This window comes from Thamnophis elegans, chromosome 7 (genome assembly GCF_009769535.1).
Source record: "Thamnophis elegans isolate rThaEle1 chromosome 7, rThaEle1.pri, whole genome shotgun sequence".
Classification (NCBI taxonomy): domain Eukaryota; kingdom Metazoa; phylum Chordata; class Lepidosauria; order Squamata; family Colubridae; genus Thamnophis; species Thamnophis elegans.
In genome coordinates this window covers 13,176,643-13,192,380 of record NC_045547.1, presented here as the reverse complement: position 1 = coordinate 13,192,380, position 15,738 = coordinate 13,176,643, and the positions used below count along the sequence as shown (strand labels likewise).

Sequence of the window (15,738 nt, the reverse complement as noted above, 5' to 3'; positions counted from 1 at the left end):
GCCAGCCAGGAAGTAGCAAAGAACTGGCCCGTGATTCCTCTGCTAACAAAAATGGGGTGCAAGCCCCACCCCCGTTCCCCGTTTTGCCTGGCAGAGTGGTGCAGGAGGCTATCCAGACTGAAAACGGGCCACAACGGCAGCATTGCGCATACCCCCCACACCCCATTTTTGCTAGCGGAGGCCGGTTCTTTGCTATTTCCAGGCTGGCCCCCAGGGGCCAGATCTAAGCACCCCCCTGCAGTTGGAATCGGCCACTCTGTCACTAAGTGAAGTGATCACTCAGTGAAGCCACCACTGTCCTTATGCTTTTATTCAGCTCTCTTTGCTTGCAGACCTGTGAAGGTCATAAATGCGAGGACTGGTGGCAAAGTTACTTTTTGATCTCTGTTGTAATTGCAAATGGTTCCTAAATGAGTCAGTCATTAAGCGAGGACCATCTATATTCAAAGCATGGTTTAGGGGCACTACAAAAAAAACCAAGGAGTGAAGACTCGAGTCAGTGGTTGAGGTGGAAGCTATACTCTTTAAGTAAGTGGGGGGCAGGAGGAAATACTTTTATCTGGATCTTCTTCGTAGCTTGATTCCAGAAGTTGTCAGTACTCTTAATTAATTGCAGAACTATTGAGAACTGCTTACAGTTGTCTAAAACTTCTTCCCATCAGAAGAGTTAGAAAAAGAAACCGAGAGAAGAATTTGAGAGGTGTTTAAATTGCTTTATAGAGAAGGAGGTATAAAAGGGACAAATTAAAGGTTTGGAAATAGACAGATATTTAGATAAAGAGATAAGGTCCATAGCTAGAGTAGAACTCTATTTGGATAATTTATTTGGTTTCAATAGAGTTTGAAATCCTGCAAGTAATTAATTAATTGTGATCAGGAATGATGTACATTGTTTAAGTCTTAATAATGATGGGAAGCTGAGTTCAATGAAAAGAATTTATTGATTTTTCTCATTTTTTTTTTAATTTTCTTCTTTTTTTTATCTTTTAATTTTTAACTTACTTGGTTTTATTATATTCTAGATTGTGTTTGATAAAAAGCTATACCGGGTATGGGATCTGGGAAGTCAAAGGGGGGTAGGGAGGGGGGATTACAGGGGGGGGGGGAGGGGGGAAACATAGTTTCAATTTTCAAAACAATAAGAATGCACCTGTATACTGTTGCTCCTTTTTCTTTTCTTTTTTTCTTTTCCTTTTATTTTCTTTTTTTTTTCTTCCTTTTTTTTTCTTTTAATGTTAGTATAAAATACAAATCGAATAGATTAATGAATAGTAGAAATACACCGAAGTAAGGAGTAGAGGGAAAGAAGAGGGAGGAGTAGAGAGGGAGTGAGAGGGGAATGTAAGGAGGGTGAGATGGGGGAAAGGGGAGAGAGGCATGTTAGAGGGGGAGGGGAAGTAGAAGAGGGGAATGTTGGAGGGGAGAAATGAAAGTTGGAGGGGGAGAAGAAAGGGTGTATGGAGGATGAAGTGTTATGTTGGTTTCCTATGGTGGAATATAAGATGAGTTGTGTTTAATCGCACAGTATACAAGTGATTGTAAAATGAAAATAAAACAAAGTTGACAAATAAAACTTCTTCCCATCCACTCTGTGAGTTTCAAGGGAAGGGCATTAGATCTCGGTAGATTTCTGTATCCACTTTTCATTTAGAATTTCATTTAGGAATAATACATTACTCTTCATCCTTTGTGTTTCCCCACAACACTGTGAGATGTTTGGGGGTTGAAGTGTCTTCAGTTTTTGGGTCAAGATTCTTCACCCCAAACCCCGCTGAAGATGTTACTTAGTTTGGTAATGAAACATCTGGGAACTAAACAGCAAGCTTGGAGAACAGACCCCCCCACCCCACCCCACCCCGGCCAAAACTTACAACCTGAGCTACGAATATTCTCAACAATTTCTAATCTGAGCTAGGTTGGGCAAAGAGCAAGCAACTGGCCCAAAGAGACACAAGGCATTTGTGTAGTTGAAGATGGATCAACATTTGGGTCTTCCTGCTTTTAGCCCCCCATACCACACTGTCTCATTGACAGGAACTCTTTTGAGTGGTGCTTCTAATGCAGAGTTATTGTTTTTATTTTAATGTTTTCTGAGAAGTAGATGCTATTTTTAAAAAAATTATAATTCCATCCATCCAATTAGCTGTTCAAAGTTACTTTTAGGATTAACGCTGATTCCTCAACATTTTTTAGCGCTGTAGTTTCACTGAAGTACAGCAGGTGGCTCTGCTGTTTACACAATTCCTTCTTTTTCTGTACGACACACACACACACACACACACACACACACACACACACACACACAGAGGTATTGCTCTGTACAATTATAAAAATAATTGTTAAGTTTTAACAACATCTACCCAGAGGGAAATCTTACATCCCCCCCCCCCCCGCGCCTAAATAATGTAACTTTAAATAGAAGAGTCCCTTAAGGTTTGTTGAGAGAATGGTAACAACGCAAATCAGATCACCTCTTTGTCTTCAGATGTTTTGAGGGACTAAATTGTGTTGAATCACTCTGTCTTCTGAGATCTAACATCATGAGAATTATGGGTTTTCTAATTTGTGTTTAAAAATTAAGTTCATAATATTGTTTTTGGGTTCAGTGAAAGTATAGAAGCAAGTGTTCAGGCCATGATTTATACTTAAAATGATTGATTTTTAACCTTGCCACATGTGTTTCATTCATTATTGTTTACTACAGAAGTTGCTATCTTTCCAAAGCCCCTGTCACCAGTGTGGGTGTGGGTGTGGGTGTGGGTGGGTGGGTGGGGTGTATTTGACTTTATAAGCTAAGATGCAAATCTGTCCTGATATCTCAGCTATTTTATTTTATATTCTTCTTTTTTAAAAAAAACATATGTTTGTTTATTATGAATTCAGGAAGCATCATACAAGCAGGTTTCAGGTAGTTTGTCATTTTGTGTTGTTCGTTCCCAATTTGAAGAATTGCATGGAAATATGCCATGCCTTCCTGGATATTTTTTCCTTCCTTCCTTCCTTTCCTTTCCTTCCTTCCTTCCTCCCTCCCTCCCTCCCTCCCTCCCTCCCTCCCATTGATTGATATGGTGCTAATCTCCCCTATAAGGCAGTTGTGAGCAGCTTACAGATCATAACAATATAAATAGAAAAAGAATTAAAAATGTAAAAATATGCAAAAAAACTGAACTCAGTAGATGAGCATGTGGGATGAGGTCGTTTCAACCCATCAACAACCTCAGGTTCCCAAGCTTGCCTGCCTGCCTCCCCCAGCCCCCCATGTTCTCAACTTTTATATATATATATAAAACAAAAGGACTCTTAGTTTTAGTGGCATAGCAGAAGACTTCCAAAAGTTAGCAGGGCTAAAGTATGAGTAAGTATAACAAATGAAATTTGATGTAATCTAAATAAAACTAACTAAATAAATATTATTAATATAATGTATTTGTATATCTATCAATATTTCACCACATGCTGGGATTTTATTCTCACTTCTGGATATTTTAAGGGTAGTTTCAGTTATATCCACATGGTGATGGTTCAGCAGAGGTTCTAAGCCTCCTGCTGATAAGGCTGCTCCCTATAAAAGACCTTCATTTATCTTGATCTTGAAGGCATTTCTGGTTAGGCATTGTGATTTCTACTTCATGTTACTTCTTTCAGACAAAGACTCAAAAATATCTTCTCAAGTCTGCCACTTTTGTGCTACCATCTGTATAATACACCACACCATTAATGAAGTTTGGAACTTCTTATAATACTATTTTTATTCTGTTTTAGTTTGTTATATTTGTTCTTAGCTATTTTTTAGATTCTATTCTGCTTATTGTTTTCAATTGTTTTCATACATCTTATTCTCTCTCTGTGTGTGCGTATGTGCGTGTGTATACACAGACATAAATGCACACATACATGCACATACACACATATACAAATACATATGCATATATACACACACTTCAGGGACGTGATGGCTCAGTGGCTAAGATGTTGAGCTTGTTGAACAGAAAGGTTGGCAGTTCGGTGGTTTGAATCCTTAGCGTTGCGTAATAGAGTGAGCTCCCATTACTTGTCCCAGCTTCTGCCAACCTAGCAGTTCGAAAGCACGTAAAAATGGAAGTAGAAAAATAGGAACCACCTTTGGTGGGAAGGTAACAGCGTTCCATGCTCCTTCAGCATTTAGTCATGCCAGCCACATGACCACGGAGATGTCTTCGGACAGCGCTGGCTCTTTGGCTTTGAAACGGAGATGAGCACCGCCCCCTAGAGTCGGGAACAGCTAGCATATATGTGCAAGGGGAACCTTTACTATATATACCATACACACACACACACACACACACACACAGAGAGAATAAGATATATGAAAACAATAAGTAAAATAGAATCCAATAATTCTCAAGATCTCTCTATCTAGCTATCTCTATCTATATACATACAGAGGGAAACTGAGACATTATCTTTCTATTCTATCTATCTATCTATCTATCTATCTATCTATCTATCTATCTATTTATCTATCTTCAGAACTGAAGAAGCATCTTGGATGAGAAGCAAAACATTTTCAAGGAAAAACAAAGCCTAGTTGCCTTTTGAAAAAGTACCTTTGGGTCATTGGGTTAGAAAATACTGCTGGGTGAGCCTCAGCCACCACAGCATTTTGTGTTCATTTAAATTCACTGGTGAATAATTTAAAGGATCCTGTTTACTTTTTAATACAAGGGAGAGATATAAATTGTCTTTGTGTGGGTATTGTTACATACAGCTGCCAGTGAACAGATGCTTGGAGTTCTTAAATAGATATTTTAGTCCACCAGAAGTTACAGGAGTGAAAATCAAAACTTTTTTCTCCCTTTCATTTACACTCCCACCCGTTCTTTTAAAATTGATTTTTTGACATGATTAACACTAAGCCTGTCTCGCTATTTTTATATAGTTCACACACGTACGAGAATTTCTTATAAACACTTTAATTTACTTTGTGCTTTTTTGGGGGGGGGGAGTTTTGGGAGGGCAGAGACTGAGTTTTCATGGTAATGATGATAGACTATTTTAATATATAGCTCTTAATTAAATCTTCATTTATTCTTCTGAGCCCAACACATCCCAGCATTCATTCCTCTATTAATACTGTATATTAATACAGTTATTACCCAAACAATCAATCTAAAACATTAATCAGTGCAAAATGAAACCTATATTCCCTACAATTTATTAGATAAGATGTATCAAACCAAAGGTAATATTTAAAACAAGGTTAAATACAACCTTTCTTTATATCTTGCTTTCACCAGAACAACACAAAATTTAGCTACTGCTACTATTTTAGTCTCGAAGCAAAGGTCCCACTCCACAATCCACAAGTCATTTTTTGGCTACTGTGAGGTCATTGGTGTTCTTCTTCGAGCTTGTTGTTTTCTTGCAAACGTTTCATTGTCAAATTTGGTAACATCATCATTGCACTGATGATGTTACTGTCAGGTTTCCAAGGGATGAAACTCATTCAAAGAAGAGCTGTGCAAAGCCCATCTTCGAAAACAAATTTCTTTTATTTAGGTAGACATCAAATTGGCAAGGTCTGTTGCAATTCCGGATCTGACCCAAACCGGAATTACATCACATAATATTGTAAGTTGGAAACATCCCTCCAAAGTCACCTTCTCCAATAAACACTCAATCCACATTGCTCGGTTTCTTCAAACTCCACCTTCCGTTCTCAGCAGGAGCAGCCTCTGTTCCCACGGGAAAGAAGGTCACCTAACTAAAACAATCCTCACTATCTATTCGCTCCTTCCCCCTCACCTTAAGAATGTGGTGAACCCCCAAAAAACCCTTACATAGTAAAGAGAAAGAAAAGGAATAAATGAGTATAATAGAGAGCTAAATAAAATGGCTACACGTATGTCCAATTCGGGCTCAACAATTACCTAGTTTGATAATGAAATGTCTTCAAGAAAGCAACTAAGCTGAGAGAGCACCACAATGGTGGGTTCCGGATCCCGTTGAAAACAGTATGGTGCAACGGGGTTGGGCATCCACCACATGCACTGGCGCATCACGTGTGCAGCGCATGCATACATACTTAACCGCCTGCGATGCTCCACGATGCTCTAGCTGCTCGGCGGAGCGTCACGCAGGAGCCTTACGCTCCATGCGCGTAAGCCCCGATTGACTCAAATACAGGTAAGGAGGGCAGGTGGGCCCTCCAGAGCACCATACAGAACAGTACCTGGTACTCCCAGCAGGCACCGGTACGCCCGTACCAGCACGTACCGGTTGTATCCCACCACTGGAGCACCAAGGACCCCGCAGTGCAACCCTGAGCTACCCATATTGTCTTCTATTTTCACTACCCTGATAAAACATGCTCTATAAACATGCACACTTTTATTCACATGCTCAGACCAGACAGGGAGAAAAAAAGGCTGCCTTTCCCCTCCTGAGCTGGATGAAAAGGATTTGGGAGATTTCAAGGAGCTCTTTATGGGAGAACTTTAGCTCTTCCAATGCCATGCCTCCATTTTTTTTGCAGATACAAAATACAGAATAACAGAGTTGGAAGGGACCTTGTAGGTCCTCTAGTCCAACCCCCTGCTCAAGCAGGAGATCCTATACCCGTGAACCTAGAGAGCCCTTTCTGCGGGCACACAAGCCGTCCCCCGAGCTCATTTCCACCACACATGCACTGATTTTCTGGTCTTTGCTGTGTGTGGGTGATGTCCCCCCCACGGCCCATTTTTGCTCCCAGGAGGCTGCAGGAACACCTCCTAAAAATTAGCTTGCTGATGGAAGGCGCATGCACATGCATGGTGGAACTGAGCTGGGCGATGGCTCATGTGCCTGCAAAGAAGGCTCTGTGTGCCACCTGTGGCACAGGTGCCATAGGTTCGCCATCACGGACTTAGATAGTTGGTGTGATTCAGTGATTGAAACTGATTCAGAAAATAGAATTGCAATCATTTCCATCTTCCAAATCACCAAGCATTTGATTCAGCTTTTTGATTTAGAGGACTGATTCTTTTGAAATTTGAGTGTGTGAATTGAGAACTTAAAAGAGTTTGAACAGGCTGGTGGATTCTGTGATGTTTCTTGGCTTCTGCTTTCCGTTCTTCTGTTTGATTGTTGCTGGTTTTATGTATTTGTTTTTTTTCTAGTAAAATCTCATTTGTACAAACCTCCATTCAGCAGTTTGCTGGGTGTAAGGGACAAAAATCTGAATTTGCCAAGTGCATCTCCTACTGTTTTCAGTTTTGTGCTCTGCACATTGCAGAATTATACCAATATTTATTCACCAATAGAATAGCAGCAATAGAAGCCACAATGATGTAAAAAACATGAAAATGGCAGGAATTACTTATTTGATACTTAGCTGGTTTAATATGTGACTTGTGTTATTTGTGTAGTATATTTCTCTCTCTCTCTCTCTCTCTCTCTCTCTCTCTCTCTCTCTCACACACACACACACACACACACACACACACACACAGTGTCTTGCTCTCCCCTGCAGAGACCCAAGTAATCATGCTCTTAGATTGTACCTCTAAAATTGGAACGCCAAAATTCTTTTCCTCTTTTTCTGTTTTTGTGGGAAATAAGCTTTCACAGCTGTTTTCCTTAAATTTCTTCATTTTCCCCAAATTTGGGAGGAAACAGCCGCAACCTGCATTTTTCCTAGAAACCAAACGAATAACCAAAGCAGTAATAAAAACAAACATGTGGTCTATAGGCCTCATAAAGTTTGTTCATTTTTGGTGTAAATCAGGAACTTGAAATCTTTCAAGAACGTGACTTCATGTTATATGTTTGCAAGTGTGCTTTCTAAATCCTATAGGCTCTTGCATTTGTAAAGATGATGGACAGAATAAGTCACAGGGACATAACATTTCCCTTTAAAGCTTGATTGTTTATTCTGAGCAAAAAAAAAAAAAAAAAGCCTTTTTGGTGGAGGCTTTGAAGTTGGACACAGAAGTGTTTGGGCATTCAAACTTTAAAGCCGAAAGGTTCAAATCCGAATATATTTCTGCCTTCCTTTAAGGCGTGTTCTTTTATTACAGATCAAGTGCTTTTATTGGGATCCATTGAAAAAAAAATACACTGAAGTTGACATTGAAGTGTGATGATCTTGGTTGTGTGTGCATATATGTGTGTGTGTGTGTGTTTTTATATCCTCCTTTTAGAAAAAGTTACACTTAAAATTCATAGCACTTTCAAAGGCTGATAAAGGATGCTAATTTTCCTGCTGGCTTTGTTCAATGTACTGTATATACTCGAGTATAAGCCTAGTTTTTCAGCCCACTTTTTGGGCTGAAAAAAGCCGCCTCGGCTTATACTCGAGTCAGTGAAAAATTTGCCCGAAATGGAGGAGAAAAAGGGGCGGGGCCATGCCGCTGGGTGACACTCGTGAATGCCCAGTGCCCCTGTGAGTTTCCCCTCCCTCTGTGTCAGTTTGCCGCGCAGCGCGCACCGCACCATCCCCCCTCCTCACGTTCTAATGTAATGCAGGGCTGTCTTACGATTCCCCTTCCTCCCCCTCCTGCCGCTCTGCAACGATGTCCCACCTCCTCCTTGTTATGGCAAGCAGCCACATAGCGATGTCCCACCTCCTCTGGTACAGTGATCCAATGATAGGAATCACTGTGCCGTGTGTCATAGGAGGCGGGACATTGCTCCCGCGGCTGCACGGGACATCATCATCACAGCGGGACGTCAGCATCATGAGGTGAGTGAAGTATTTCATTGAATACACCGCTAGTTTACTGTTTTTCTTTGAAATAAATATTCAAAAACATAATTGGTATCTATTTTTATTTTTGAAATTTACCGGTAGCTGCTGCATTTCCCACCCTAGGCTTATACTCGAGTCAATAACTTTTCCAGTTTTTTGTGGTAAAATTAGGTGCCTCGGCTTATATTCGGGTCGGCCTATACTCGAGTATATACGGGTAATATTTTTTTTTCTCAATCCATTTCGAGCAGCTCGTTTTTTCCATTTCAGCAACTTTCCTGCAAGTTTGGTAGACAATAAGGGTTTTTTATTAATAAAATTAGCTAACAACTTATTGCTGACACCGAAAAGTAGCCAAGTTAAATCGGGTTTCTTGAAATATCTATATCTTATATGATATTGCTTGGGGGTGGGGGTGGGGAGGTTTGAAAACATTTGAGGCTGCAGTTTTGACAACGCTAAGCATTGGTGCATTTTGTTCAAAATAAAAAATTGGTACTTTTATGGGAGGCCAACAGAAATCATATTTACTGGATTGGAGAAAGAGGTGTTTCACTACAAAGCAAGTTGCAAAATAGGCAAATGATAACTATTTATTTAATACATATACTGTAATAATTGGGACGTGATGGTTCAGTGGCTAAGATGCTGAGCTTGTTGATGAGAAAGGTCGGCAGTTTGGCGGTTCGAATCCCTAGCACCTGTAACGGAGTGAGCTCCCGTTACTTGTCCTAGCTTCTGCCAACCTAGCAGTTCGAAAGCATGTAAAAAATGCAAGTAGAAAAATAGGGACCACCTTTGGTGGGAAAGTAACAACGTTCCATGCATCTTTGGCGTTTAGTCATGCAGGCCACATGACCACGGAGACGTCTTTGGACAGCGCTGGCTCTTTGGCTTTGAAACGGAGATGAGCACCGCCCCCTAGAGTCGGGAACAACTAGCACATATTTGGGAGGGGAACCTTTACCTTTTTATACTGTAATAATAATAATATTTTTCTGTCATTGCTTTCATCTTTTAAATTACATTGATGTTTAGGGGATATTTATAATGACAACAACATTAGTTTTTTGTGAGTTGGATTTAAGAGATATCTTCACCATTCTTCTGTGAAAAAGTGCCCCAAATGGTTTTCATAAAAACTATAAAAACAACTCTACACGCGAACAACTTTAAAAAGCAGGACATGTAAAAGAAACGAAAAAAATTGAGGGAAATGGAGCCACCAATTTTTAAAGGTGTACAGGTAGTCCTTAACCATTTAGTGACCATTCAGAGTTTCCTTGGCTCTGAAAAAATGATTTATGAATGTTTTCCACATGACCAATGCAGCCTCCTCATGGTCATGTGATCCAAATTTAGATGCTTGGCAACTGGCATGTACTTACGACAGTTGTAAGTTTTCCGAGGTCATGTGACCCCTTTTGTGACTTTCTGACAAGCAAAGTCAGCGGGGAAGCCTAGTTCGCTTAACAACCGTGTGACTAACTTAACTGCAGCGATTCACTTAACAACCGTGGCAAGAAAGGTCGTAAAATGGACCAAAATTCACTTGACAACTGTCTTGCTCAGCAACAGAGTTTGGGTTCAATTGTGGTCGCCTATGGAGGGCTACCTGGAGATTTGCAATCTTTTCAATACCTAAAAAAAAAAAATGATTTAAATTTTGGAACAGCTGAAAATGGCGACCTCCGCTTTAGCACTCATCCTTCCTTTTGTTTTATTTGAGTGACATGCTCCTTTCTTCCTCCGCGATAGGTAGGCCCAAAAGGAATCCTTTCCTTCTCATAGGGAAAGGCAGGATACGGGGGGGGGGGGGGGCATCCTGTTTTCACCTGAGGGTGGACAGGTGAGATGGCTTTTGCTCAACGTTGGGCCCACTGAATTTGGATTTTCCTTAGAGAAACCGGAAGAGATGCCAAGGTGATAACATCCGGCTGGTCGCTCTGCATTATTTTAAATTGCAGACTGGGTTCTTACTCTTTATTAAGAGTAAAGCAACGTTAAGCAATCTGAGATTATTGGGAGATAATGGCATCCCGAGGGGGTTTAGAGCATAACTGAAACATAAAGATTGCGATTACGCCACGATTGCGATGCTGTTTATTATTCTTTACTGCTTAATAATGGCTCTCTAATATTGTTCTTGTCTATTGCTAGCTAAATACTTTGCTCCAGTTTTAATCACATAAATGGTTGCCATTTACACGTTCCAGAAAAGCTTTTTTTGTCTCCCCCCCCCCTTTCCCTCCCCCCCTTATTATGCTGGCAGCGAAAGGGAGTGATAACATGGAGCAAACACTCATGGATTTTATTAATAGATGTTGCCTATCAGCATTTTTATTTTTCTGTTGTTATTTCTGGTCCACTGATTTCCAAAATCCACTGATTTCCCAAAAAGCAACTCTGCTTTAGTTGGGGTACAGTATTCAGAAGTAGCATTTACTTCTGATCTTTCCTATCATATGTTCTGGCAGCTTTTATCACTTGTTCTAGGAATGTTGTTATATTGTTAAGGCACCAGGCTAGAAAACGGGAGACCATGAATTCCAGTCCAGCCATGGCCATGAAAACAAGCCGGGTGACTTTGGGCCAATCCCCCCTCTCTCTCTCAGTCCAACTCACCTCACAAGGTTGTTGTTTAGAAAATAGAAGGAGGAAAAATTGTTGGGTATGTTCACCGCCTTGAGTTATTTGTAAAAAATAAGAAAGGTGGGCAGGGGTGGGATTCAAATACTGGTTCTGTGGGCGTGGCTTGGTGGGCGGGGATGGGGAAGGATACTGCAAAATGTGGCACGACAAAACCGCGCTCGATTAAAGCACGCCCGATTAAACCGCGTCGCTGACGTCATCAACAGGGCAACAACAGCGAGCGCGGAGAAAGAAGGGCGCTTTAAATAGCGCTTTGAAAGCAAGCCGATTCAAGTTAAGGTAAGGGTTAGGTTTAGGGTTAGGTTTAGGGTTAGGTTTAGGGTTAGGTTAAGGGTTAGGGTTAGGTTTAGGGTTAGGTTAAGGGTTAGGGTTAGGTTTAGCGTTAGGTTAATGGTTACGTTTAGGGTTAGGGTTAGGGTTAGGTTAAGGGTTAGGTTTAGGGTTAGGTTTAGGATTAGGTTTAGGGGGGTTAGGTTTAGGGTTAGGGGTTAATTTTAGGTTTAGTGTTTACAGCGTGCTTTTTTCTCCGCGCTGTTGTCGCACTGTGATGACGTCAGCTATGCGGTTTCATCGAGCGCCCTTTAGTCGAACGTGGTTTTGTGGTGGAACCACTGCAAAATCCCCATTCCCTCCCCACCTGGTTTTATGCCCTTCCTGGGCTTTTGAATTTGAGCTTGTAATCTGATTGGTTGTCAGACTCCCATGGGGCCATGCAGGGGCAACTCAGTAGGCTGTCCTGAGTCCCAAGGTTGGTTGAGCCTTGCTGGGTGATGATAATGAAAGGGCTTTGGGCAATTCCTACTATGGCTCTGCCTGAAGGAGGTAGATCTTTGTTATGTAGAATAGACTGGCTTAGGCCTTAATGGCCCATTGACAAAGATGGGTGAGGGGCTGAGTTTCTGCCTCCCTTTTAGGGGAAATATTCTGTCCTTTTAATATTTCCTAAAATATTGCATTTTTCTAAGAGAAGCGGGGGGGGGGGGTTGCTAACTTCCTGCAGCGTGATGCAAAGTAGAGTTTTTGTTCTCGAAAAAGCACCTTAGTATGTGCCTTGACTTTGAATCATCCTTGATTGTTTTGAAACTCAACACAAGTCCGGTTTCATTTGATGTTGTTTCCAAACTTGACTTTTGCTCTTGATGCCTAGAATTCCTGTTGCTGCTCATCACAGCTGCTTCGCACACTGAAATCAAACGGCAAGCCTTTCTTCTTTGCCTGAACTTCGTTCTTTTTTTGTCTTACCGATCTGAGAAAACAAAAAAAGGGGGGGGGGACATGGAGAGGTGAATCATACAGCCAGAAATACCTTCATTAAAGAGAGATTTGGCTACTTCTTCCCATCTCACTTTAGAATGGAATGGAATAGAATAAAATAGAATAGAATAGAATAGAATAACAGAGTTGGAAGGGACATTGGAGGTCTTCTAGTCCAACTCCCTGCCGAGACAGGAAACCCTATACCATTTCAGACAAATAGTTATCCAACATCTTCTTTAAAATTTCCAGTGTTGGAGCATTCAAAACTTTTAGAGTCAAGTTGTTCAATTGATTAATTGTTCTAACTGTCAGAAAATTTCTCTTTAGTTCTAGGTTACTTCTCTCCTTGATTAGTTTCCACCTATTGCTTCTTGTCCTGCCTTCAGGTGCCTTGGAGAATAGTTTGACTCCCTCTTCTTTGTGGCAGCCCCTGAGATATTGGAACACTGCTATCATGTCTCCCCTGGTCCTTCTTTTCATTAAACTAGACATACCCAGTTCCTGCAACCGTTCTTCATATATTTTAGCCTCCAGTTCCCTAATCATCTCTGTTGCTCTTCTCTGCACTCTTTCTAGAGTCCCAACATCTTTCTTACATCGTGGTGATCAAAACTGAATGCAGTAAAATTACCTTATTTATAAAGGTAATATGAAATATGTTTAAGAGCCTCCATTTTAACAGCGAAGCTCCCGTTTCTCTCCCTCTCCCTGTTTTCATTAGAGAAATATAAAATATTAATAATACCTTTACATTATAAAGCTCCATGCCCGCATCCATCTTCTGAGTTCTTTATAGCATCCTGCTAGCAAACTCTCTCCTGAATCATAAATAGAATTTGTCCATAAAGTAAAATAGTGCATTGTTTTCATTGTTAGAAGATGCTGCTAAATTGGCTGTATTTTGATAATCACATCCGAAGCCGATTAGTCTGCTAATAGCCTTAAGATATTATTTTATTTTTAAAAATAAGTGTTTCACTATAATCCTAATACTACTATTTAAAAAAAAAAAAACCTTTCTTGTTTCGGCAAAGTCTGAAAGAGTTTTTCAAAATTGAATAATAATTTGATCCGTTAATCTTTTGAAGCTAGTAATTTTATTTTCCCCCCTTTGCGGTCTCCGAGGCTTGCAAATGAATAGAGCTTCATTACTGGAGCCTGCATTTAATAACCATTATCCATTATCTTGTAATTAAGACCCCTTGTAACGAATCATGAGGACAATGCGAAAATACATAGTACATTTCTTTAATGAACTGGAAAATGTTCATCTTGTTCTATTTAGTAATGAGTTGCTGAATAGTCGTTAAATCCACTGGAGAATACAGCGAGATGGATTTTGAAGACTATCTTGAGTTTGCGGTTAATCTATTAGAATTAAAATTTCATCTTCTATTTTTATCAACAGCCGATTAGAAGCCCTTCTGTTTGACCAAATTGATTATGAGAACCTATGCAAGGGCAGATGTTGTTTAATGAAAGTTTTTAATGAAACCATACCATTGAGATTTCTAATTATCAGAGTTATAAAAGCTTTGACTTACCTTACTCCGATAGGAGGAAATGGGAGATGGGGTGGAAGACTTAAACAAAAGGACTTAAACTCTGTGATTTAAAAAAAAAAAATGAGGGGAGGGAGAACATATGAGTTGATGCAAAGAAGTTTGCTTTTTTTCTTTGTAAAGAGGGAACATCCTCATTTCATTAAGAAAAGCTCTGTGGAGCAGGCAACGTCGTGAAGAGACAAAGGACATGTAGTAGTACATGAAGTCAAATTCATTCAGATCAGTGTTTTCCATGTTGCCTGGGAATTGGAATGGAGTGGAGTGGAGTGTTTGGTTTGGTTTGGTTTTGGTTTATTTGTATGCCGCCCTTCTCCAGGAGGGACTCAGGGCGGCGAACAACTCAAAGGGGAAAGGGAACATAAACAACAGTACACATAATTAAAATACACGAAAATCACACAGCCATACCAGTCGGAAGGGGAACTCATCAACCCCAGGCCTGCCGGCACAGCCAGGTTTTGACGGCTTTCCGGAAGGCCTGGAGAGAGGTGAGGGTCCGGATCTCCGCGGGGAGTTCGTTCCAGAGGGCCGGAGCTGCTACAGAGAAGGCCCTCCCCCGGGTAGTAGCCAGATGGCATTGGCTGGTGGACGGAACCCGGAGGAGGCCGACCCTGTGTGATCTGACGGGTCTTTGGGAGGTAATTGGCAGCAGGCGGTCTCTCAAGTACCCAGGTCCAATACCATGAGTGGAGTGGAATGGAATAGAATAGAATAGAATAATAACTTTATTGTCACTTTGAATGTACACTAATCGACATACATTAAAGTGAAAAATGAACTTGTTTTTCTGCCTCTAAATGTTTTGAATATAGGTAGTCCTTGCTTAATGACTGACTCATTTAGGAACCATTTGCAATTACAAAAGTGTTCAAAAAGTAAACTTTGCTACCAGTCCTTGCATTTATAACCTTCAAAGTTTGTTATTTAGAATAGAATAGAATAACAGAGTTGGAAGGGACCTTGGAGATCTTCTAGTCCAACCCCCTGCTTAGGCAGGAAACCCTACACCACCTCAGACAAATGGTTATCCAATCTCTTCTTTAAAAAACTCCCAGTGTTGGAGCATTTACAACTTCTGGAGGCAAGTTGTTCCACTGATTAATTGTTCTCACTGTCAGGAAATTTCTCCTCAGTTCTAAGTTGCTTCTCTCATTAATTAGTTTCCACCCATTGCTTCTTGTCCTGCCCTCAGGTGCTTTGGAGAATAGTTTGACTCCCTCTTCTTTGTGGCAACCCCTGAGATATCAGAACACTGCTATCATGTCTCCCTTAGTCCTTCTTTTCATCGGACTAGACATATCCAGTTCCAGCAACTGTTTTCTATAGGAAATCCACATATTTTCAAGTTGCCAAGTTTGTCTGTCTCGTCTCTTGAAATTTTTTCTGGGCAACGATCTTGATGGTTTATTCTCAGTTCTATGGGACATTAATTGAGGGATTTCCCTATGCCTGGGTCTTAAACAGAGAGAAAAATAGGTGGAGCATAACTGGCAGGTAGGGGTACTAAGTACAGTATCATCTCTTCATAGAGGGAGATGAGTCCAACGGTAAAGCAGA

At 40.7% G+C, this 15,738-nt stretch overlaps 1 protein-coding gene across 1 annotated transcript in view; it reads left to right on the top strand.

Annotated features, from left to right (window-relative positions):
• Nucleotides 1–15,738, top strand: part of DERA (deoxyribose-phosphate aldolase) — a 49,907-nt gene that overhangs the window by 21,486 nt on the left and 12,683 nt on the right. The window lies entirely within an intron of this gene.